Source organism: Scyliorhinus torazame, chromosome 12, assembly GCF_047496885.1.
Source record: "Scyliorhinus torazame isolate Kashiwa2021f chromosome 12, sScyTor2.1, whole genome shotgun sequence".
NCBI classification, from domain to species: Eukaryota; Metazoa; Chordata; class Chondrichthyes; order Carcharhiniformes; family Scyliorhinidae; genus Scyliorhinus; species Scyliorhinus torazame.
This window is the reverse complement of record NC_092718.1, coordinates 219,692,567-219,718,757: the sequence shown is the minus strand read 5'-3', so window position 1 is coordinate 219,718,757 and position 26,191 is coordinate 219,692,567. Positions and strand designations below refer to the sequence as shown.

General features: G+C 52.1%; 1 protein-coding gene across 5 annotated transcripts in view; it reads right to left on the bottom strand.

The window, feature by feature from the left end:
* Positions 1–26,191, bottom strand: part of LOC140387004 (Na(+)/citrate cotransporter-like) — a 176,107-nt gene that overhangs the window by 75,293 nt on the left and 74,623 nt on the right. The gene's annotated exons all lie outside the window — the stretch shown is intronic.

The following is a 26,191-nucleotide window of genomic DNA, read 5'->3' as shown; positions in this document are numbered from 1 at the left end:
AAGCACCTCCTCCCAGACTGTACCTCACTGCACCAAATTAGCAAATTTGCACCTTACTCCAGCCGACTCTCACTCCGGATATCTCGACTTCATCGTGCGCAAGCTTGATGGGGACAGTGTAGAGGGAGCTTTACTCTGTATCTAACCCCGTGCTGTACCTGTCCTGGGTGTGTTTGATGGGGACAGCGTAGAGGGAGCTTTACTCTGTTTATAACCCCGTGCTGTACCTGTCCTGGGAGTATTTGATGGGGACAGTGCAGAGGGAGCTTTACTCTGTATCTAACCCCGTGTTGTCACTGTCCTGGGAGTGTTTGATGGGGACAGTGTAGAGGGAGCTTTACTCTGTATCTAACCGTGTGCTGTACCTGTCCTGGGAGTGTTTGATGGGGACAGTGTAGAGGGAGCTTTACTCTGTATCTAACCCCGTGCTGTACCTGTCCTGGGAGTGTTTGATGGGGACAGTGTAGAGGGAGCTTTACTCTGTATCTAACTCCGTGCTGTACCTGTCCTGGGAGTGCTGGATGGGGACAGTGTAGAGGGAGCTTTACTCTATCTAACCCCGTGTTGTCCCTGTCCTGGGAGTGTTTGATGGGGACTGTGTAGAGGGAGCTTTACTCTGTGTCTAACCCCGTGCTGTACCTGTCCTGGGTGTGTTTGATGGGGACAGTGTAGAGGGAGCTTTACTCTGTATCTAACCCAGTGCTGTACCTGTCCTGGGAGTGTTGGATGGGGACAGTGTAGAGGGAGCTTTACTCTGAATATAACCCCGTGCTGTACCTGTCCTGGGTGTGTTTGATGGGGACAGTGTAGAGGGAGCTTTACTTTGTATCTAACCCCGTGCTGTACCTGTCCTGGGAGTGTTTGATGGGTCCAGTGTAGAGGGAGCTTTACTCTATCTAACCCCGTGTTGTCCCTGTCCTGGGTGTGTTTGATGGGGACAGTGTAGAGGGAGCTTCACTCTGTATCTAACGCCGTGCTGTACCTGTCCTGGGAGTGTTTGATGGGGACAGTGTAGAGGGAGCTTTACTCTGTATCTAACCCAGTGCTGTACCTGTCCTGGGAGTGTTTGATGGGGACAGTGTAGAGGGAGCTTTACTCTGTATCCAACCCCGTGCTGTACCTGTCCTGGGAGTGTTTGATGGGGTCAGTGTAGAGGGAGCTTTACTCTGTTTCTAACCCCGTGCTGTACCTGTCCTGGGAGTGTTTGATGGGGACAGTGTAGAGGGAGCTTTACTCTGTATCTAACCCCGTGCTGTACCTGTCCTGGGAGTGTTTGATGGGGACAGTGTAGAGGGAGCTTTACACTGTATCTAACCCCGTGCTGTACCTGTCCTGGGAGTGTTTGATGGGGTCAGTGTAGAGGGAGCTTTACTCTGTATCTAATACAGCGCTGCACCTGTCCTGGGAGTGTTTGATGGGGACAGTGTAGAGGGAGCTTTACTCTGTATCTAACCCCGTGCTGCACTTGTCCTGGGAGTGTTCGATGGGGACAGTGTAGAGGGAGCTTTACTCTGTATCTAACTCCGTGCTGTACCTGTCCTGGGAGTGTTTGATGGGGACAGCGTAGAGTGAGCTTTACTCTGTATCTAACCCCGTGCTGTACCTGTCCTGGGAGTGTTTGATGGGGACAGTGTAGAGGGAGCTTTACTCTGTATCTAACACCCTGCTGTACCTGTCCTGGGAGTGTTTGATGGGGACAGTGTAGAGGGAGCTTTACTCTGTATCTAACCCCGTGCTGTACCTGTCCTGCGAGTGTTTGATGGGGACAGTGTAGAGGGAGCTTTACTCTGGACCTAACCCCGTGTGTACCTGTCCTGGGAGTGTTTGATGGGGACAGTGTAGAGGGAGCTTTACTCTCTATCTAACCCCGTGCTGTACCTGTCCTGGGAGTGTTTGATGGGGACTGTGTGGAGGGAGCGTTACTCTGTATCTAACCCCGTGCTGTACCTGTCCTGGGATTGTTTGATGGGGACAGTGTAGAGGGAGCTTTACTCTGTATATAACCCCGTGCTGTACCAGTCCTGGGAGTGTTTGATGGGGACAGTGTAGAGGGAGCTTTACTCTGTATCTAACCCCGTGCTGTACCTGTCCTGGGAGTGTTTGATGGGGACAGTGTAGAGGGAGCTTTACTCTGTATCTAACCCCGTGCTATCGCTGTCCTGGGAGTGTTTGATGGGGACAGTGTAGAGGGAGCTTTACTCTGTATCTAACCCCGTGCTGTACCTGTCCTGGGAGTGTTTGATGGGAACAGTGTAGAGGGAGCTTTACTCTGTATCTAACCCCGTGCTGTACCTGTCCTGGGAGTGTTTGATGGGGACAGTGTAGAGGGAGCTTTACTCTGTATCTAACCCCGTGCTGTCGCTGTCCTGGGAGTGTTTGATGGGGACAGTGTAGAGGGAGCTTTACTCTGTATCTAACCCTTGCTGTCCCTGTCCTGGGAGTGTTTGATGGGGACAGTGTAGAGGGAGCTTTACTCTGTATCTAACCCCGTTCTGTACCTGTCCTGGGAGTGTTTGATGGGGACAGTGTAGAGGGAGCTTTACTCTGTATCTAACCCCGTGCTGTACCTGTCATGGGAGTGTTTGATGGGGACAGTGTAGAGGGAGCTTTACTCTGTATCTAACCCCGTGCTGTACCTGTCCTACGAGTGTTGGATGGGCACAGTGTAGAGGGAGCTTTACTCTGTACCTAACCCCATGCTGTACCTGTCCTGGGAGTGTTTGATGGGGACAGTGTAGAGGGAGCTTTACTCTATATCTAACCCCGTGCTGTACCTGTCCTGGGAGTGTTTGATGGGGACAGTGTAGAGGGAGCTTTACTCTGTATCTAATACAGTGCTGTACCTGTCCTGGGAGTGTTTGATGGGGACAGTGTAGAGGGAGCTTTACTCTGTATCTAACCCCGTGCTGTACCTGTCCTGTGAGTGTTTGATGGGGACAGTGCCGCGGGACCTTAACTCTGTATCTAACCCCGTGCTGTACCTGTCCAGGGATTGTTTATGGGCACAGTGTAGAGGGAGCTTTACTCTGTATCAAACCCCGTGCTGGACCTGTCCTGTGAGTGTTTGATGGGGACAGTGTAGAGGGAGCTTTACTCTCTATCTAACCCCGTGCTGTACCTGTCATGGGAGTGTTTGATGGGGACAGTGCAGAGGGAGCTTTACTCTGTATCTAACCCCGTGCTGTACCTGTCCTACGAGTGTTGGATGGGCACAGTGTAGAGGGAGCTTTACTCTGGATCTAACCCCATGCTGTACCTGTCCTGGGAGTGTTTGATGGGGACAGTGTAGAGGGAGCTTTACTCTATATCTAACCCCGTGCTGTACCTGTCCTGGGAGTGTTTGATGGGGACAGTGTAGAGGGAGCTTTACTCTGTATCTAATACAGTGCTGTACCTGTCCTGGGAGTGTTGGATGGGGACAGTGTAGAGGGAGCTTTACACTGTATATAACCCCGTGCTGTACCTGTCCTGGGTGTGTTTGATGGGGACAGTGTAGAGGGAGCTTTACTTTGTATCTAACCCCGTGCTGTACCTGTCCTGGGAGTGTTTGATGGGTACAGTGTAGAGGGAGCTTTACTCTATCTAACCCCGTGTTGTCCCTGTCCTGGGTGTGTTTGATGGGGACAGTGTAGAGGGAGCTTCACTCTGTATCTAACGCCGTGCTGTACCTGTCCTGGGAGTGTTTGATGGGGACAGTGTAGAGGGAGCTTTACTCTGTATCTAACCCAGTGCTGTACCTGTCCTGGGAGTGTTTGATGGGGACAGTGTAGAGGGAGCTTTACTCTGTATCCAACCCCGTGCTGTACCTGTCCTGGGAGTGTTTGATGGGGTCAGTGTAGAGGGAGCTTTACTCTGTTTCTAACCCCGTGCTGTACCTGTCCTGGGAGTGTTTGATGGGGACAGTGTAGAGGGAGCTTTACTCTGTATCTAACCCCGTGCTGTACCTGTCCTGGGAGTGTTTGATGGGGACAGTGTAGAGGGAGCTTTACACTGTATCTAACCCCGTGCTGTACCTGTCCTGGGAGTGTTTGATGGGGTCAGTGTAGAGGGAGCTTTACTCTGTATCTAATACAGTGCTGCACCTGTCCTGGGAGTGTTTGATGGGGACAGTGTAGAGGGAGCTTTACTCTGTATCTAACCCCGTGCTGCACCTGTCCTGGGAGTGTTTGATGGGGACAGTGTAGAGGGAGCTTTACTCTGTATCTAACTCCGTGCTGTACCTGTCCTGGGTGTGTTTGATGGGGACAGTGTAGAGTGAGCTTTACTCTGTATCTAACCCCGTGCTGTACCTGTCCTGGGAGTGTTTGATGGGGACAGTGTAGAGGGAGCTTTACTCTGTATCTAACACCCTGCTGTACCTGTCCTGGGAGTGTTTGATGGGGACAGTGTAGAGGGAGCTTTACTCTGTATCTAACCCCGTGCTGTACCTGTCCTGCGAGTGTTTGATGGGGACAGTGTAGAGGGAGCTTTACTCTGTACCTAACCCCGTGTGTACCTGTCCTGGGAGCGTTTGATGGGGACAGTGTAGAGGGAGCTTTACTCTCTATCTAACCCCCTGCTGTACCTGTCCTGGGAGTGTTTGATGGGGACTGTGTGGAGGGAGCGTTACTCTGTATCTAACCCCGTGCTGTACCTGTCCTGGGATTGTTTGATGGGGACAGTGTAGAGGGAGCTTTACTCTGTATCTAACCCCGTGCTGTACCTGTCCTGGGAGTGTTTGATGGGAACAGTGTAGAGGGAGCTTTACTCTGTATCCATCCCCGTGCTGTACCTGTCCTGGGAGTGTTTGATGGGGACAGTGTAGAGGGAGCTTTACTCTGTATCTAACCCCGTGCTGTCGCTGTCCTGGGAGTGTTTGATGGGGACAGTGTAGAGGGAGCTTTACTCTGTATCTAACCCTTGCTGTCCCTGTCCTGGGAGTGTTTGATGGGGACAGTGTAGAGGGAGCTTTACTCTGTATCTAACCCCGTTCTGTACCTGTCCTGGGAGTGTTTGATGGGGACAGTGTAGAGGGAGCTTTATTCTGTATCTAACCCCGTGCTGTACCTGTCATGGGAGTGTTTGATGGGGACAGTGTAGAGGGAGCTTTACTCTGTATCTAACCCCGTGCTGTACCTGTCCTACGAGTGTTGGATGGGCACAGTGTAGAGGGAGCTTTACTCTGTATCTAACCCCATGCTGTACCTGTCCTGGGAGTGTTTGATGGGGACAGTGTAGAGGGAGCTTTACTCTATATCTAACCCCGTGCTGTACCTGTCCTGGGAGTGTTTGATGGGGACAGTGTAGAGGGAGCTTTACTCTGTATCTAATACAGTGCTGTACCTGTCCTGGGAGTGTTTGATGGGGACAGTGTAGAGGGAGCTTTACTCTGTATCTAACCCCGTGCTGTACCTGTCCTGTGAGTGTTTGATGGGGACAGTGCCGCTGGACCTTAACTCTGTATCTAACCCCGTGCTGTACCTGTCCTGGGATTGTTTATGGGCACAGTGTAGAGGGAGCTTTACTCTGTATCTAACCCCGTGCTGGACCTGTCCTGTGAGTGTTTGATGGGGACAGTGTAGAGGGAGCTTTACTCTGTATCTAACCCCGTGTTGTACCTGTCCTGGTAGTGTTTGATGGGGACAGTGTAGAGGGAGCTTTACTCTGTACCTAACCCCGTGCTGTACCTGTCCTGGGAGTGTTTGATGGGGACAGTGTAGAGGGAGCTTTACTCTGTATCTAACCCCGTGCTGTACCTGTCCTGGGAGTGTTTGATGGGGACAGTGTAGAGGGAGCTTTACTCTGTATCTAACCCCATGCTGTCCCTGTCCTGGGAGTGTTTGATGGGGACAGTGTAGAGGGAGCTTTACTCTGTATCTAACCCCGTGCTGTACCTGTCCTACGAGTGTTGGATGGGCACAGTGAAGAGGGAGCGTTACTCTGTATCTAACCCCATGCTGTACCTGTCCTGGGAGTGTTTGATGGGGACAGTGTAGAGGGAGCTTTACTCTGTATCTAACCCCGTGCTGTACCTGTCCTGGGAGTGTTTGATGGGGACAGTGCTGCGGGACCCTAACTCTGTATCTAACCCCGTGCTGTACCTGTCCTGGGTGTGTTTATGGGGACAGTGTAGAGGGAGCTTTACTCTATATCTAACCCCGTGCTGTACCTGTCCTGGGAGTGTTTGATGGGGACAGTGTAGAGGGAGCTTTACTCAGTATCTAACCCTGTGCTGTACCTCTCCTGGGAGTGTTTGATGGGGACAGTGTAGAGGGAGCTTTACTCTGTATCTAACCCCGTGCTGTACCTGTCCTGTGAGTGTTTGATGGGGACAGTGCCGCGGGACCTTAACTCTGTATCTAACCCCGTGCTGTACCTGTCCTGGGATTGTTTATGGGCACAGTGTAGAGGGAGCTTTACTCTGTATCTAACCCCGTGCTGTACCTGTCCTGTGAGTGTTTGATGGGGACAGTGTAGAGGGAGCTTTACTCTCTATCTAACCCCGTGCTGTACCTGTCCTGGGAGTGTTTGATGGGGACAGTGTAGAGGGAGCTTTACTCTGTATCTAACCCCTGCTGTACCTGTCCTGGGAGTGTTTGATGGGGACAGTGTAGAGGGAGCTTTACTCTGTATCTAACCCCGTGCTGTACCTGTCCTGGTAGTGTTTGATGGGGACAGTGTAGAGGGAGCTTTACTCTGTACCTAACCCCGTGTGTACCTGTCCTGGGAGTGTTTGATGGGGAGAGTGTGGAGGGAGCATTACTCTGTATCTAACCCCGTGCTGTACCTGTCCTGGGAGTGTTTGATGGGGACAGTGTAGAGGGAGCTTTACTCTGTATCTAACCCCGTGCTGTCCCTGTCCTGGGAGTGTTTCATGGGGACAGTGTAGAGGGAGCTTTACTCTGTATCTAACCCCGTGCTGTACCTGTCCTGGGAGTGTTTGATGGGGACAGTGTAGAGGGAGCTTTACTCTGTATCTAACCCCGTGCTGTACCTGTCCTGGGAGTGTTTGATGGGAACAGTGTAGAGGGAGCTTTACTCTGTATCTAACCCCGTGCTGTACCTGTCCTGGGAGTGTTTGATGGGGACAGTGTAGAGGGAGCTTTACTCTGTATCCAACCCCGTGCTGTCGCTGTCCTGGGAGTGTTTGATGGGGACAGTGTAGAGGGAGCTTTACTCTGTATCAAACCCTTGCTGTCCCTGTCCTGGGAGTGTTTGATGGGGACAGTGTAGAGGGAGCTTTACTCTGTATCTAACCCCGTTCTGTACCTGTCCTGGGAGTGTTTGATGGGGACAGTGTAGAGGGAGCTTTATTCTGTATCTAACCCCGTGCTGTACCTGTCATGGGAGTGTTTGATGGGGACAGTGTAGAGGGAGCTTTACTCTGTATCTAACCCCGTGCTGTACCTGTCCTACGAGTGTTGGATGGGCACAGTGTAGAGGGAGCTTTACTCTGTATCTAACCCCATGCTGTACCTGTCCTGGGAGTGTTTGATGGGGACAGTGTAGAGGGAGCTTTACTCTATATCTAACCCCGTGCTGTACCTGTCCTGGGAGTGTTTGATGGGGACAGTGTAGAGGGAGCTTTACTCTGTATCTAATACAGTGCTGTACCTGTCCTGGGAGTGTTTGATGGGGACAGTGTAGAGGGAGCTTTACTCTGTATCTAACCCCGTGCTGTACCTGTCCTGGGATTGTTTATGGGCACAGTGTAGAGGGAGCTTTACTCTGTATCTAACCCCGTGCTGGACCTGTCCTGTGAGTGTTTGATGGGGACAGTGTAGAGGGAGCTTTACTCTGTATCTAACCCAGTGCTGTACCTGTCCTGGTAGTGTTTGATGGGGACAGTGTAGAGGGAGCTTTACTCTGTACCTAACCCCGTGTGTACCTGTCCTGGGAGTGTTTGATGGGGACAGTGTAGAGGGAGCTTTACTCTCTATCTAACCCCGTGCTGTACCTGTCCTGGGAGTGTTTGATGGGGACTGTGTGGAGGGAGCGTTACTCTGTATCTAACCCCGTGCTGTACCTGTCCTGGGAGTGTTTGATGGGGACAGTGTAGAGGGAGCTTTACTCTGTATCTAACCCCGTGCTGTCCCTGTCCTGGGAGTGTTTGATGGGGACAGTGTAGAGGGAGCTTTACTCTGTATCTAACCCCGTGCTGCACCTGTCCTGGGAGTGTTTGATGGGGACAGTGTAGAGGGAGCTTTAATCTGTATCTAACCCCGTGCTGTACCTGTCCTGGGAGTGTTTGATGGGGACAGTGTAGAGGGAGCTTTACTCTGTATCTAACCCCATGCTGTACCTGTCCTACGAGTGTTGGATGGGCACAGTGAAGAGGGAGCGTTACTCTGTATCTAACCCCATGCTGTACCTGTCCTGGGAGTGTTTGATGGGGACAGTGTAGAGGGAGCTTTACTCTGTATCTAACCCCGTGCTGTACCTGTCCTGGGAGTGTTTGATGGGGACAGTGCTGCGGGACCCTAACTCTGTATCTAACCCCGTGCTGTACCTGTCCTGGGAGTGTTTATGGGGACAGTGTAGAGGGAGCTTTACTCTATATCTAACCCCGTGCTGTACCTGTCCTGGCAGTGTTTGATGGGGACAGTGTAGAGGGAGCTTTACTCAGTATCTAACCCTGTGCTGTACCTGTCCTGGGAGTGTTTGATGGGGACAGTGTAGAGGGAGCTTTACTCTGTATCTAACCCCGTGCTGTACCTGTCCTGTGAGTGTTTGATGGGGACAGTGCCGCGGGACCTTAACTCTGTATCTAACCCCGTGCTGTACCTGTCCTGGGATTGTTTATGGGCACAGTGTAGAGGGAGCTTTACTCTGTATCTAACCCCGTGCTGTACCTGTCCTGTGAGTGTTTGATGGGGACAGTGTAGAGGGAGCTTTACTCTCTATCTAACCCCGTGCTGTACCTGTCCTGGGAGTGTTTGATGGGGACAGTGTAGAGGGAGCTTTACTCTGTATCTAACCCCTGCTGTACCTGTCCTGGGAGTGTTTGATGGGGACAGTGTAGAGGGAGCTTTACTCTGTATCTAACCCCGTGCTGTACCTGTCCTGGTAGTGTTTGATGGGGACAGTGTAGAGGGAGCTTTACTCTGTACCTAACCCCGTGTGTACCTGTCCTGGGAGTGTTTGATGGGGACAGTGTGGAGGGAGCATTACTCTGGATCTAACCCCGTGCTGTACCTGTCCTGGGAGTGTTTGATGGGGACAGTGTAGAGGGAGCTTTACTCTGTATCTAACCCCGTGCTGTCCCTGTCCTGGGAGTGTTTGATGGGGACAGTGTAGAGGGAGCTTTACTCTGTATCTAACCCCGTGCTGCACCTGTCCTGGGAGTGTTTGATGGGGACAGTGTAGAGGGAGCTTTAATCTGTATCTAACCCCGTGCTGTACCTGTCCTGGGAGTGTTTGATGGGGACAGTGTAGAGGGAGCTTTACTCTGTATCTAACCCTGTGCTGTACCTGTCCTACGGGTGTTGGATGGGCACAGTGAAGAGGGAGCGTTACTCTGTATCTAATCCCATGCTGTACCTGTCCTGGGAGTGTTTGATGGGAACAGTGTAGAGGGAGCTTTACTCTGTATCTAACCCCGTGCTGTACCTGTCCTGGGAGTGTTTGATGGGGACAGTGCCGCGGGACCTTAACTCTGTATCTAACCCCGTGCTGTACCTGTCCTGGGTTTGTTTATGGGCACAGTGTAGAGGGAGCTTTACTCTCTATCTAACCCCGTGCTGTACCAGTCCTGGGAGTGTTTGATGGGGACAGTGTAGAGGGAGCTTTACTCTGTATCTACCCCCTGCTGTACCTGTCCTGGGAGTGTTTGATGGGGACACTGTAGAGGGAGCTTTACTCTGTATCTAACCCCGTGCTGTACCTGTCCGTGGAGTGTTTGATGGGGACAGTGTAGAGGGAGCTTTACTCTGTACCTAACCCCGTGTGTACCTGTCCTGGGAGTGTTTGATGGGGACAGTGTAGAGGGAGCTTTACTCTCTATCTAACCCCGTGCTGTACCTGTCCTGGGAGTGTTTGATGGGGACTGTGTGGAGGGAGCGTTACTCTGTATCTAACCCCGTGCTGTACCTGTCCTGGGAGTGTTTGATGGGGACAGTGTAGAGGGAGCTTTACTCTGTATCTAACCCCGTGCTGTACCTGTCCTGGGAGTGTTTGATGGGGACTGTGTGGAGGGAGCGTTACTCTGTATCTAACCCCGTGCTGTACCTGTCCTGGGAGTGTTTGATGGGGACAGTGTAGAGGGAGCTTTACTCTGTATCTAACCCCGTGCTGTACCTGTCCTGGGAGTGTTTGATGGGGACAGTGTGGAGGGAGCGTTGCTCTGTATCTAACCCCGTGCTGTACCTGTCCTGGGAGTGTTTGATGGGGACAGTGTAGAGGGAGCTTTACTCTGTATCTAACCCCGTGCTGTACCTGTCCTGGGAGTGTTTGATGGGGACAGTGTAGAGGGAGCTTTACTCTGTATCTAACCCCGTGCTGTACCTGTCCTGGGAGTGTTTGATGGGGACAGTGTAGAGGGAGCTTTACTCTGTATCTAACCCCGTGCTGTACCTGTCCTGGGAGTGTTTATGGGGACAGTGTAGAGGGAGCTTTACTCTATATCTAACCCCGTGCTGTACCCGTCCTGGGAGTGTTTGATGGGGACAGTGTAGAGGGAGCTTTACTCAGTATCTAACCCTGTGCTGTACCTGTCCTGGGAGTGTTTGATGGGGACAGTGTAGAGAGAGCTTTACTCTGTATCTAACCCCGTGCTGTACCTGTCCTGGGAGTGTTTGATGGGGACAGTGTAGAGGGAGCTTTACTCTGTATCTAACCCCGTGCTGTACCTGTCCTGGGAGTGTTTGATGGGGACAGTGTAGAGGGAGCTTTACTCTGTATCTAACCCCGTGCTGTACCTGTCATGGGAGTGTTTGATGGGGACAGTGTAGAGGGAGCTTTACTCTGTATCTAACCCCGTGCTGTACCTGTCCTACGAGTGTTGGATGGGCACAGTGAAGAGGGAGCGTTACTCTGTATCTAACCCCATGCTGTACCTGTCCTGGGAGTGTTTGATGGGGACAGTGTAGAGGGAGCTTTACTCTGTATCTAACCCCGTGCTGTACCTGTCCTGGGAGTGTTTGATGGGGACAGTGCCGCGGGACCTTAACTCTGTATCTAACCCCGTGCTGTACCTGTCCTGGGTTTGTTTATGGGCACAGTGTAGAGGGAGCTTTACTCTGTATCTAACCCCGTGCTGTACCTGTCCTGTGAGTGTTTGATGGGGACAGTGTAGAGGGAGCTTTACTCTGTATCTAACCCCTGCTGTATCTGTCCTGGGAGTGTTTGATGGGGACAGTGTAGAGGGAGCTTTACTCTGTATCTAACCCCGTGCTGCACCTGTCCTGGGAGTGTTTGGTGGGGACAGTGTAGAGGGAGCTTTACTCTGTACCTAACCCCGTGTGTACCTGTCCTGGGAGTGTTTGATGGGGACAGTGTAGAGGGAGCTTTACTCTCTATCTAACCCCGTGCTGTACCTGTCCTGGGAGTGTTTGATGGGGACTGTGTGGAGGGAGCGTTACTCTGTATCTAACCCCGTGCTGTACCTGTCCTGGGAGTGTTTGATGGGGACAGTGTAGAGGGAGCTTTACTCTGTATCTAACCCCGTGCTGTACCTGTCCTGGGAGTGTTTGATGGGGACAGTGTAGAGGGAGCTTTACTCTCTATCTAACCCCGTGCTGTACCTGTCCTGGGAGTGTTTGATGGGGACTGTGGACTGTGTGGAGGGAGCGTTACTCTGTATCTAACCCCGTGCTGTACCTGTCCTGGGAGTGTTGGATGGGCACAGTGTCGAGGGAGCTTTACTCTGTATCTAACCCCATGCTGTACCTGTCCTGGGAGTGTTGGATGGGCACAGTGTCGAGGGAGCTTTACTCTGTATCTAACCCCATGCTGTACCTGTCCTGGGAGTGTTTGATGGGGACAGTGTAGAGGGAGCTTTACTCTGTATCTAACCCCGTGCTGTACCTGTCCTGGGATTGTTTATGGGCACAGTGTAGAGGGAGCTTTACTCTGTATCTAACCCCGTGCTGTACCTGTCCTGTGAGTGTTTGATGGGGACAGTGTAGAGGGAGCTTTACTCTGTATCTAACCCCGTGCTGTACCTGTCATGGGAGTGTTTGATGGGGACAGTGTAGAGGGAGCTTTACTCTGTATCTAACCCCGTGCTGTACCTGTCCTACGAGTGTTGGATGGGCACAGTGTAGAGGGAGCTTTACTCTGTATCTAACCCCATGCTGTACCTGTCCTGGGAGTGTTTGATGGGGACAGTGTAGAGGGAGCTTTACTCTGTATCTAACCCCATGCTGTCCCTGTCCTGGGAGTGTTTGATGGGGACAGTGTAGAGGGAGCTTTACTCTGTATCTAACCCCGTGCTGTACCTGTCCTACGAGTGTTGGATGGGCACAGTGAAGAGGGAGCGTTACTCTGTATCTAACCCCATGCTGTACCTGTCCTGGGAGTGTTTGATGGGGACAGTGTAGAGGGAGCTTTACTCTGTATCTAACCCCGTGCTGTACCTGTCCTGGGAGTGTTTGATGGGGACAGTGCTGCGGGACCCTAACTCTGTATCTAACCCCGTGCTGTACCTGTCCTGGGTGTGTTTATGGGGACAGTGTAGAGGGAGCTTTACTCTATATCTAACCCCGTGCTGTACCTGTCCTGGGAGTGTTTGATGGGGACAGTGTAGAGGGAGCTTTACTCAGTATCTAACCCTGTGCTGTACCTCTCCTGGGAGTGTTTGATGGGGACAGTGTAGAGGGAGCTTTACTCTGTATCTAACCCCGTGCTGTACCTGTCCTGTGAGTGTTTGATGGGGACAGTGCCGCGGGACCTTAACTCTGTATCTAACCCCGTGCTGTACCTGTTCTGGGATTGTTTATGGGCACAGTGTAGAGGGAGCTTTACTCTGTATCTAACCCCGTGCTGTACCTGTCCTGTGAGTGTTTGATGGGGACAGTGTAGAGGGAGCTTTACTCTCTATCTAACCCCGTGCTGTACCTGTCCTGGGAGTGTTTGATGGGGACAGTGTAGAGGGAGCTTTACTCTGTATCTAACCCCTGCTGTACCTGTCCTGGGAGTGTTTGATGGGGACAGTGTAGAGGGAGCTTTACTCTGTATCTAACCCCGTGCTGTACCTGTCCTGGTAGTGTTTGATGGGGACAGTGTAGAGGGAGCTTTACTCTGTACCTAACCCCGTGTGTACCTGTCCTGGGAGTGTTTGATGGGGAGAGTGTGGAGGGAGCATTACTCTGTATCTAACCCCGTGCTGTACCTGTCCTGGGAGTGTTTGATGGGGACAGTGTAGAGGGAGCTTTACTCTGTATCTAACCCCGTGCTGTCCCTGTCCTGGGAGTGTTTCATGGGGACAGTGTAGAGGGAGCTTTACTCTGTATCTAACCCCGTGCTGTACCTGTCCTGGGAGTGTTTGATGGGGACAGTGTAGAGGGAGCTTTACTCTGTATCTAACCCCGTGCTGTACCTGTCCTGGGAGTGTTTGATGGGAACAGTGTAGAGGGAGCTTTACTCTGTATCTAACCCCGTGCTGTACCTGTCCTGGGAGTGTTTGATGGGGACAGTGTAGAGGGAGCTTTACTCTGTATCCAACCCCGTGCTGTCGCTGTCCTGGGAGTGTTTGATGGGGACAGTGTAGAGGGAGCTTTACTCTGTATCTAACCCTTGCTGTCCCTGTCCTGGGAGTGTTTGATGGGGACAGTGTAGAGGGAGCTTTACTCTGTATCTAACCCCGTTCTGTACCTGTCCTGGGAGTGTTTGATGGGGACAGTGTAGAGGGAGCTTTATTCTGTATCTAACCCCGTGCTGTACCTGTCATGGGAGTGTTTGATGGGGACAGTGTAGAGGGAGCTTTACTCTGTATCTAACCCCGTGCTGTACCTGTCCTACGAGTGTTGGATGGGCACAGTGTAGAGGGAGCTTTACTCTGTATCTAACCCCATGCTGTACCTGTCCTGGGAGTGTTTGATGGGGACAGTGTAGAGGGAGCTTTACTCTATATCTAACCCCGTGCTGTACCTGTCCTGGGAGTGTTTGATGGGGACAGTGTAGAGGGAGCTTTACTCTGTATCTAATACAGTGCTGTACCTGTCCTGGGAGTGTTTGATGGGGACAGTGTAGAGGGAGCTTTACTCTGTATCTAACCCCGTGCTGTACCTGTCCTGGGATTGTTTATGGGCACAGTGTAGAGGGAGCTTTACTCTGTATCTAACCCCGTGCTGGACCTGTCCTGTGAGTGTTTGATGGGGACAGTGTAGAGGGAGCTTTACTCTGTATCTAACCCAGTGCTGTACCTGTCCTGGTAGTGTTTGATGGGGACAGTGTAGAGGGAGCTTTACTCTGTACCTAACCCCGTGTGTACCTGTCCTGGGAGTGTTTGATGGGGACAGTGTAGAGGGAGCTTTACTCTCTATCTAACCCCGTGCTGTACCTGTCCTGGGAGTGTTTGATGGGGACTGTGTGGAGGGAGCGTTACTCTGTATCTAACCCCGTGCTGTACCTGTCCTGGGAGTGTTTGATGGGGACAGTGTAGAGGGAGCTTTACTCTGTATCTAACCCCGTGCTGTCCCTGTCCTGGGAGTGTTTGATGGGGACAGTGTAGAGGGAGCTTTACTCTGTATCTAACCCCGTGCTGCACCTGTCCTGGGAGTGTTTGATGGGGACAGTGTAGAGGGAGCTTTAATCTGTATCTAACCCCGTGCTGTACCTGTCCTGGGAGTGTTTGATGGGGACAGTGTAGAGGGAGCTTTACTCTGTATCTAACCCCATGCTGTACCTGTCCTACGAGTGTTGGATGGGCACAGTGAAGAGGGAGCGTTACTCTGTATCTAACCCCATGCTGTACCTGTCCTGGGAGTGTTTGATGGGGACAGTGTAGAGGGAGCTTTACTCTGTATCTAACCCCGTGCTGTACCTGTCCTGGGAGTGTTTGATGGGGACAGTGCTGCGGGACCCTAACTCTGTATCTAACCCCGTGCTGTACCTGTCCTGGGAGTGTTTATGGGGACAGTGTAGAGGGAGCTTTACTCTATATCTAACCCCGTGCTGTACCTGTCCTGGCAGTGTTTGATGGGGACAGTGTAGAGGGAGCTTTACTCAGTATCTAACCCTGTGCTGTACCTGTCCTGGGAGTGTTTGATGGGGACAGTGTAGAGGGAGCTTTACTCTGTATCTAACCCCGTGCTGTACCTGTCCTGTGAGTGTTTGATGGGGACAGTGCCGCGGGACCTTAACTCTGTATCTAACCCCGTGCTGTACCTGTCCTGGGATTGTTTATGGGCACAGTGTAGAGGGAGCTTTACTCTGTATCTAACCCCGTGCTGTACCTGTCCTGTGAGTGTTTGATGGGGACAGTGTAGAGGGAGCTTTACTCTCTATCTAACCCCGTGCTGTACCTGTCCTGGGAGTGTTTGATGGGGACAGTGTAGAGGGAGCTTTACTCTGTATCTAACCCCTGCTGTACCTGTCCTGGGAGTGTTTGATGGGGACAGTGTAGAGGGAGCTTTACTCTGTATCTAACCCCGTGCTGTACCTGTCCTGGTAGTGTTTGATGGGGACAGTGTAGAGGGAGCTTTACTCTGTACCTAACCCCGTGTGTACCTGTCCTGGGAGTGTTTGATGGGGACAGTGTGGAGGGAGCATTACTCTGGATCTAACCCCGTGCTGTACCTGTCCTGGGAGTGTTTGATGGGGACAGTGTAGAGGGAGCTTTACTCTGTATCTAACCCCGTGCTGTCCCTGTCCTGGGAGTGTTTGATGGGGACAGTGTAGAGGGAGCTTTACTCTGTATCTAACCCCGTGCTGCACCTGTCCTGGGAGTGTTTGATGGGGACAGTGTAGAGGGAGCTTTAATCTGTATCTAACCCCGTGCTGTACCTGTCCTGGGAGTGTTTGATGGGGACAGTGTAGAGGGAGCTTTACTCTGTATCTAACCCTGTGCTGTACCTGTCCTACGGGTGTTGGATGGGCACAGTGAAGAGGGAGCGTTACTCTGTATCTAATCCCATGCTGTACCTGTCCTGGGAGTGTTTGATGGGAACAGTGTAGAGGGAGCTTTACTCTGTATCTAACCCCGTGCTGTACCTGTCCTGGGAGTGTTTGATGGGGACAGTGCCGCGGGACCTTAACTCTGTATCTAACCCCGTGCTGTACCTGTCCTGGGTTTGTTTATGGGCACAGTGTAGAGGGAGCTTTACTCTCTATCTAACCCCGTGCTGTACCAGTCCTGGGAGTGTTTGATGGGGACAGTGTAGAGGGAGCTTTACTCTGTATCTACCCCCTGCTGTACCTGTCCTGGGAGTGTTTGATGGGGACACTGTAGAGGGAGCTTTACTCTGTATCTAACCCCGTGCTGTACCTGTCCGTGGAGTGTTTGATGGGGACAGTGTAGAGCGATCTTTACTCTGTACCTAACCCCGTGTGTACCTGTCCTGGGAGTGTTTGATGGGGACAGTGTAGAGGGAGCTTTACTCTCTATCTAACCCCGTGCTGTACCTGTCCTGGGAGTGTTTGATGGGGACTGTGTGGAGGGAGCGTTACTCTGTATCTAACCCCGTGCTGTACCTGTCCTGGGAGTGTTTGATGGGGACAGTGTAGAGGGAGCTTTACTCTGTATCTAACCCCGTGCTGTACCTGTCCTGGGAGTGTTTGATGGGGACTGTGTGGAGGGAGCGTTACTCTGTATCTAACCCCGTGCTGTACCTGTCCTGGGAGTGTTTGATGGGGACAGTGTAGAGGGAGCTTTACTCTGTATCTAACCCCGTGCTGTACCTGTCCTGGGAGTGTTTGATGGGGACAGTGTGGAGGGAGCGTTGCTCTGTATCTAACCCCGTGCTGTACCTGTCCTGGGAGTGTTTGATGGGGACAGTGTAGAGGGAGCTTTACTCTGTATCTAACCCCGTGCTGTACCTGTCCTGGGAGTGTTTGATGGGGACAGTGTAGAGGGAGCTTTACTCTGTATCTAACCCCGTGCTGTACCTGTCCTGGGAGTGTTTGATGGGGACAGTGTAGAGGGAGCTTTACTCTGTATCTAACCCCGTGCTGTACCTGTCCTGGGAGTGTTTATGGGGACAGTGTAGAGGGAGCTTTACTCTATATCTAACCCCGTGCTGTACCCGTCCTGGGAGTGTTTGATGGGGACAGTGTAGAGGGAGCTTTACTCAGTATCTAACCCTGTGCTGTACCTGTCCTGGGAGTGTTTGATGGGGACAGTGTAGAGAGAGCTTTACTCTGTATCTAACCCCGTGCTGTACCTGTCCTGGGAGTGTTTGATGGGGACAGTGTAGAGGGAGCTTTACTCTGTATCTAACCCCGTGCTGTACCTGTCCTGGGAGTGTTTGATGGGGACAGTGTAGAGGGAGCTTTACTCTGTATCTAACCCCGTGCTGTACCTGTCATGGGAGTGTTTGATGGGGACAGTGTAGAGGGAGCTTTACTCTGTATCTAACCCCGTGCTGTACCTGTCCTACGAGTGTTGGATGGGCACAGTGAAGAGGGAGCGTTACTCTGTATCTAACCCCATGCTGTACCTGTCCTGGGAGTGTTTGATGGGGACAGTGTAGAGGGAGCTTTACTCTGTATCTAACCCCGTGCTGTACCTGTCCTGGGAGTGTTTGATGGGGACAGTGCCGCGGGACCTTAACTCTGTATCTAACCCCGTGCTGTACCTGTCCTGGGTTTGTTTATGGGCACAGTGTAGAGGGAGCTTTACTCTGTATCTAACCCCGTGCTGTACCTGTCCTGTGAGTGTTTGATGGGGACAGTGTAGAGGGAGCTTTACTCTGTATCTAACCCCTGCTGTATCTGTCCTGGGAGTGTTTGATGGGGACAGTGTAGAGGGAGCTTTACTCTGTATCTAACCCCGTGCTGCACCTGTCCTGGGAGTGTTTGGTGGGGACAGTGTAGAGGGAGCTTTACTCTGTACCTAACCCCGTGTGTACCTGTCCTGGGAGTGTTTGATGGGGACAGTGTAGAGGGAGCTTTACTCTCTATCTAACCCCGTGCTGTACCTGTCCTGGGAGTGTTTGATGGGGACTGTGTGGAGGGAGCGTTACTCTGTATCTAACCCCGTGCTGTACCTGTCCTGGGAGTGTTTGATGGGGACAGTGTAGAGGGAGCTTTACTCTGTATCTAACCCCGTGCTGTACCTGTCCTGGGAGTGTTTGATGGGGACAGTGTAGAGGGAGCTTTACTCTCTATCTAACCCCGTGCTGTACCTGTCCTGGGAGTGTTTGATGGGGACTGTGGACTGTGTGGAGGGAGCGTTACTCTGTATCTAACCCCGTGCTGTACCTGTCCTGGGAGTGTTGGATGGGCACAGTGTCGAGGGAGCTTTACTCTGTATCTAACCCCATGCTGTACCTGTCCTGGGAGTGTTGGATGGGCACAGTGTCGAGGGAGCTTTACTCTGTATCTAACCCCATGCTGTACCTGTCCTGGGAGTGTTTGATGGGGACAGTGTAGAGGGAGCTTTACTCTGTATCTAACCCCGTGCTGTACCTGTCCTGGGATTGTTTATGGGCACAGTGTAGAGGGAGCTTTACTCTGTATCTAACCCCGTGCTGTACCTGTCCTGTGAGTGTTTGATGGGGACAGTGTAGAGGGAGCTTTACTCTGTATCTAACCCCGTGCTGTACCTGTCATGGGAGTGTTTGATGGGGACAGTGTAGAGGGAGCTTTACTCTGTATCTAACCCCGTGCTGTACCTGTCCTACGAGTGTTGGATGGGCACAGTGTAGAGGGAGCTTTACTCTGTATCTAACCCCATGCTGTACCTGTCCTGGGAGTGTTTGATGGGGACAGTGTAGAGGGAGCTTTACTCTATATCTAACCCCGTGCTGTACCTGTCCTGGGAGTGTTTGATGGGGACAGTGTAGAGGGAGCTTTACTCTGTATCTAATACAGTGCTGTACCTGTCCTGGGAGTGTTTGATGGGGACAGTGTAGAGGGAGCTTTACTCTGTATCTAACCCCGTGCTGTACCTGTCCTGTGAGTGTTTGATGGGGACAGTGTAGAGGGAGCTTTACTCTGTATCTAACCCCGTGCTGTACCTGTCCTGGGAGTGTTTGATGGGGACAGTGCCGCTGGACCTTAACTCTGTATCTAACCCCGTGCTGTACCTGTCCTGGGATTGTTTATGGGCACAGTGTAGAGGGAGCTTTACTCTGTATCTAACCCCGTGCTGGACCTGTCCTGTGAGTGTTTGATGGGGACAGTGTAGAGGGAGCTTTACTCTGTATCTAACCCCGTGCTGTACCTGTCCTGGTAGTGTTTGATGGGGACAGTGTAGAGGGAGCTTTACTCTGTACCTAACCCCGTGTGTACCTGTCCTGGGAGTGTTTGATGGGGACAGTGTAGAGGGAGCTTTACTCTCTATCTAACCCCGTGCTGTACCTGTCCTGGGAGTGTTTGATGGGGACTGTGTGGAGGGAGCGTTACTCTGTATCTAACCCCGTGCTGTACCTGTCCTGGGAGTGTTTGATGGGGACAGTGTAGAGGGAGCTTTACTCTGTATCTAACCCCGTGCTGTCCCTGTCCTGGGAGTGTTTGATGGGGACAGTGTAGAGGGAGCTTTACTCTGTATCTAACCCCGTGCTGTACCTGTCCTGGGAGTGTTTGATGGGGACAGTGTAGAGGGAGCTTTAATCTGTATCTAACCCCGTGCTGTACCTGTCCTGGGAGTGTTTGATGGGGACAGTGTAGAGGGAGCTTTACTCTGTATCTAACCCCGTGCTGTACCTGTCCTACGAGTGTTGGATGGGCACAGTGAAGAGGGAGCGTTACTCTGTATCTAACCCCATGCTGTACCTGTCCTGGGAGTGTTTGATGGGGACAGTGTAGAGGGAGCTTTACTCTGTATCTAACCCCGTGCTGTACCTGTCCTGGGAGTGTTTGATGGGGACAGTGCTGCGGGACCCTAACTCTGTATCTAACCCCGTGCTGTACCTGTCCTGGGAGTGTTTATGGGGACAGTGTAGAGGGAGCTTTACTCTATATCTAACCCCGTGCTGTACCTGTCCTGGGAGTGTTTGATGGGGACAGTGTAGAGGGAGCTTTACTCAGTATCTAACCCTGTGCTGTACCTGTCCTGGGAGTGTTTGATGGGGACAGTGTAGAGGGAGCTTTACTCTGTATCTAACCCCGTGCTGTACCTGTCCTGTGAGTGTTTGATGGGGACAGTGCCGCGGGACCTTAACTCTGTATCTAACCCCGTGCTGTACCTGTCCTGGGATTGTTTATGGGCACAGTGTAGAGGGAGCTTTACTCTGTATCTAACCCCGTGCTGTACCTGTCCTGTGAGTGTTTGATGGGGACAGTGTAGAGGGAGCTTTACTCTCTATCTAACCCCGTGCTGTACCTGTCCTGGGAGTGTTTGATGGGGACAGTGTAGAGGGAGCTTTACTCTGTATCTAACCCCTGCTGTACCTGTCCTGGGAGTGTTTGATGGGGACAGTGTAGAGGGAGCTTTACTCTGTATCTAACCCCGTGCTGTACCTGTCCTGGTAGTGTTTGATGGGGACAGTGTAGAGGGAGCTTTACTCTGTACCTAACCCCGTGTGTACCTGTCCTGGGAGTGTTTGATGGGGACAGTGTGGAGGGAGCATTACTCTGTATCTAACCCCGTGCTGTACCTGTCCTGGGAGTGTTTGATGGGGACAGTGTAGAGGGAGCTTTACTCTGTATCTAACCCCGTGCTGTCCCTGTCCTGGGAGTGTTTGATGGGGACAGTGTAGAGGGAGCTTTACTCTGTATCTAACCCCGTGCTGCACCTGTCCTGGGAGTGTTTGATGGGGACAGTGTAGAGGGAGCTTTAATCTGTATCTAACCCCGTGCTGTACCTGTCCTGGGAGTGTTTGATGGGGACAGTGTAGAGGGAGCTTTACTCTGTATCTAACCCTGTGCTGTACCTGTCCTACGGGTGTTGGATGGGCACAGTGAAGAGGGAGCGTTACTCTGTATCTAACCCCATGCTGTACCTGTCCTGGGAGTGTTTGATGGGGACAGTGCCGCGGGACCTTAACTCTGTATCTAACCCCGTGCTGTACCTGTCCTGGGTTTGTTTATGGGCACAGTGGAGAGGGAGCTTTACTCTCTATCTAACCCCGTGCTGTACCAGTTCTGGGAGTGTTTGATGGGGACAGTGTAGAGGGAGCTTTACTCTGTATCTAACCCCTGCTGTACCTGTCCTGTGAGTGTTTGATGGGGACAGTGTAGAGGGAGCTTTACTCTGTATCTAACCCCGTGCTGCACCTGTCCTGGGAGTGTTTGGTGGGGACAGTGTAGAGGGAGCTTTACTCTGTACCTAACCCCGTGTGTACCTGTCCTGGGAGTGTTTGATGGGGACAGTGTAGAGGGAGCTTTACTCTCTATCTAACCCCGTGCTGTACCTGTCCTGGGAGTGTTTGATGGGGACTGTGTGGAGGGAGCGTTAGTCTGTATCTAACCCCGTGCTGTACCTGTCCTGGGAGTGTTTGATGGGGTCAGTGTAGAGGGAGCTTTACTCTGTATCTAACCCCGTGCTGTACCTGTCCTGGGAGTGTTTGATGGGGACAGTGTAGAGGGAGCTTTACTCTCTATCTAACCCCGTGCTGTACCTGTCCTGGGAGTGTTTGATGGGGACTGTGTGGAGGGAGCGTTACTCTGTATCTAACCCCGTGCTGTACCTGTCCTACGAGTGTTGGATGGGCACAGTGTAGAGGGAGCTTTACTCTGTATCTAACCCCATGCTGTACCTGTCCTGGGAGTGTTGGATGGGCACAGTGTCGAGGGAGCTTTACTCTGTATCTAACCCCATGCTGTACCTGTCCTGGGAGTGTTTGATGGGGACAGTGTAGAGGGAGCTTTACTCTGTATCTAACCCCGTGCTGTACCTGTCCTGGGATTGTTTATGGGCACAGTGTAGAGGGAGCTTTACTCTGTATCTAACCCCGTGCTGTACCTGTCCTGTGAGTGTTTGATGGGGACAGTGTAGAGGGAGCTTTACTCTCTATCTAACCCCGTGCTGTACCTGTCCTGGGAGTGTTTGATGGGGACAGTGTAGAGGGAGCTTTACTCAGTATCTAACCCTGTGCTGTACCTGTCCTGGGAGTGTTTGATGGGGACAGTGCTGCGGGACCCTAACTCTGTATCTAACCCCGTGCTGTACCTGTCCTGGGAGTGTTTATGGGGACAGTGTAGAGGGAGCTTTACTCTATATCTAACCCCGTGCTGTACCTGTCCTGGGAGTGTTTGATGGGGACAGTGTAGAGGGAGCTTTACTCAGTATCTAACCCTGTGCTGTACCTGTCCTGGGAGTGTTTGATGGGGACAGTGTAGAGGGAGCTTTACTCTGTATCTAACCCCGTGCTGTACCTGTCCTGTGAGTGTTTGATGGGGACAGTGCCGCGGGACCTTAACTCTGTATCTAACCCCGTGCTGTACCTGTCCTGGGATTGTTTATGGGCACAGTGTAGAGGGAGCTTTACTCTGTATCTAACCCCGTGCTGTACCTGTCCTGTGAGTGTTTGATGGGGACAGTGTAGAGGGAGCTTTACTCTCTATCTAACCCCGTGCTGTACCTGTCCTGGGAGTGTTTGATGGGGACAGTGTAGAGGGAGCTTTACTCTGTATCTAACCCCTGCTGTACCTGTCCTGGGAGTGTTTGATGGGGACAGTGTAGAGGGAGCTTTACTCTGTATCTAACCCCGTGCTGTACCTGTCCTGGTAGTGTTTGATGGGGACAGTGTAGAGGGAGCTTTACTCTGTACCTAACCCCGTGTGTACCTGTCCTGGGAGTGTTTGATGGGGACAGTGTGGAGGGAGCATTACTCTGTATCTAACCCCGTGCTGTACCTGTCCTGGGAGTGTTTGATGGGGACAGTGTAGAGGGAGCTTTACTCTGTATCTAACCCCGTGCTGTCCCTGTCCTGGGAGTGTTTGATGGGGACAGTGTAGAGGGAGCTTTACTCTGTATCTAACCCCGTGCTGCACCTGTCCTGGGAGTGTTTGATGGGGACAGTGTAGAGGGAGCTTTAATCTGTATCTAACCCCGTGCTGTACCTGTCCTGGGAGTGTTTGATGGGGACAGTGTAGAGGGAGCTTTACTCTGTATCTAACCCTGTGCTGTACCTGTCCTACGGGTGTTGGATGGGCACAGTGAAGAGGGAGCGTTACTCTGTATCTAACCCCATGCTGTACCTGTCCTGGGAGTGTTTGATGGGGACAGTGCCGCGGGACCTTAACTCTGTATCTAACCCCGTGCTGTACCTGTCCTGGGTTTGTTTATGGGCACAGTGTAGAGGGAGCTTTACTCTCTATCTAACCCCGTGCTGTACCAGTTCTGGGAGTGTTTGATGGGGACAGTGTAGAGGGAGCTTTACTCTGTATCTAACCCCTGCTGTACCTGTCCTGGGAGTGTTTGATGGGGACAGTGTAGAGGGAGCTTTACTCTGTATCTAACCCCGTGCTGTACCTGTCCGTGGAGTGTTTGATGGGGACAGTGTAGAGGGAGCTTTACTCTGTACCTAACCCCGTGTGTACCTGTCCTGGGAGTGTTTGATGGGGACAGTGTAGAGGGAGCTTTACTCTCTATCTAACCCCGTGCTGTACCTGTCCTGGGAGTGTTTGATGGGGACTGTGTGGAGGGAGCGTTACTCTGTATCTAACCCCGTGCTGTACCTGTCCTGGGAGTGTTTGATGGGGACAGTGTAGAGGGAGCTTTACTCTGTATCTAACCCCGTGCTGTACCTGTCCTGGGAGTGTTTGATGGGGACTGTGTGGAGGGAGCGTTACTCTGTATCTAACCCCGTGCTGTACCTGTCCTGGGAGTGTTTGATGGGGACAGTGTAGAGGGAGCTTTACTCTGTATCTAACCCCGTGCTGTACCTGTCCTGGGAGTGTTTGATGGGGACAGTGTGGAGGGAGCGTTGCTCTGTATCTAACCCCGTGCTGTACCTGTCCTGGGAGTGTTTGATGGGGACAGTGTAGAGGGAGCTTTACTCTGTATCTAACCCCGTGCTGTACCTGTCCTGGGAGTGTTTGATGGGGACAGTGTAGAGAGAGCTTTACTCTGTATCTAACCCCGTGCTGTACCTGTCCTGGGAGTGTTTGATGGGGACAGTGTAGAGGGAGCTTTACTCTGTATCTAACCCCGTGCTGTACCTGTCCTGGGAGTGTTTGATGGGGACAGTGTAGAGGGAGCTTTACTCTGTATCTAACCCCGTGCTGTACCTGTCATGGGAGTGTTTGATGGGGACAGTGTAGAGGGAGCTTTACTCTGTATCTAACCCCGTGCTGTACCTGTCCTACGAGTGTTGGATGGGCACAGTGAAGAGGGAGCGTTACTCTGTATCTAACCCCATGCTGTACCTGTCCTGGGAGTGTTTGATGGGGACAGTGTAGAGGGAGCTTTACTCTGTATCTAACCCCGTGCTGTACCTGTCCTGGGAGTGTTTGATGGGGACAGTGCCGCGGGACCTTAACTCTGTATCTAACCCCGTGCTGTACCTGTCCTGGGTTTGTTTATGGGCACAGTGTAGAGGGAGCTTTACTCTGTATCTAACCCCGTGCTGTACCTGTCCTGTGAGTGTTTGATGGGGACAGTGTAGAGGGAGCTTTACTCTGTATCTAACCCCGTGCTGCACCTGTCCTGGGAGTGTTTGGTGGGGACAGTGTAGAGGGAGCTTTACTCTGTACCTAACCCCGTGTGTACCTGTCCTGGGAGTGTTTGATGGGGACAGTGTAGAGGGAGCTTTACTCTCTATCTAACCCCGTGCTGTACCTGTCCTGGGAGTGTTTGATGGGGACTGTGTGGAGGGAGCGTTAGTCTGTATCTAACCCCGTGCTGTACCTGTCCTGGGAGTGTTTGATGGGGTCAGTGTAGAGGGAGCTTTACTCTGTATCTAACCCCGTGCTGTACCTGTCCTGGGAGTGTTTGATGGGGACAGTGTAGAGGGAGCTTTACTCTCTATCTAACCCCGTGCTGTACCTGTCCTGGGAGTGTTTGATGGGGACTGTGTGGAGGGAGCGTTACTCTGTATCTAACCCCGTGCTGTACCTGTCCTACGAGTGTTGGATGGGCACAGTGTAGAGGGAGCTTTACTCTGTATCTAACCCCATGCTGTACCTGTCCTGGGAGTGTTGGATGGGCACAGTGTCGAGGGAGCTTTACTCTGTATCTAACCCCATGCTGTACCTGTCCTGGGAGTGTTTGATGGGGACAGTGTAGAGGGAGCTTTACTCTGTATCTAACCCCGTGCTGTACCTGTCCTGGGATTGTTTATGGGCACAGTGTAGAGGGAGCTTTACTCTGTATCTAACCCCGTGCTGTACCTGTCCTGTGAGTGTTTGATGGGGACAGTGTAGAGGGAGCTTTACTCTCTATCTAACCCCGTGCTGTACCTGTCCTGGGAGTGTTTGATGGGGACAGTGTAGAGGGAGCTTTACTCTGTATCTAACCCCATGCTGTACCTGTCCTGGGAGTGTATGATGGGGACAGTGTAGAGGGAGCTTTACTCTGTATCTCACCCCGTGGTGTCGCTGTCCTGGGAGTGTTTGATGGGGACAGTGTAGAGGGAGCTTTACTCAGTATCTAACCCTGTGCTGTACCTGTCCTGGGAGTGTTTGATGGGGACAGTGTAGAGGGAGTTTTACTCTGTATCTAACCCCGTGCTGTCCCTGTCCTGGGAGTGTTTGATCGGGACAGTGTAGAGGGAGCTTTACTCTGTATCTAACCCCGTGCTGTACCTGTCCTGGGAGTGTTTGATGGGGACAGTGTAGAGGGAGCTTTAGTCTGTATCTAACCCCGTGCTGTACCTGTCCTGGGAGTGTTTGATGGGGACAGTGTAGAGGGAGCTTTACTCTGTATCTAACACCCTGCTGTACCTGTCCTGGGAGTGTTTGATGGGGACAGTGTAGAGGGAGCTTTACTCTGTATCTAACCCCATGTGTACCTGTCCTGGGAGTGTTTGATGGGGACAGTGTAGAGGGAGCTTTACTCTGTATCTAACCCCGTGCTGTCCCTGTCCTGGGAGTGTTTGATGGGGACAGTGTAGGGGGAGCTTTACTCTGTATCTAACCCCGTGCTGTACCTGTCCTGGGAGTGTTTGATGGGGACAGTGTAGAGGGAGCTTTACTCTGTACCTAACCCCGTGTGTACCTGTCCTGG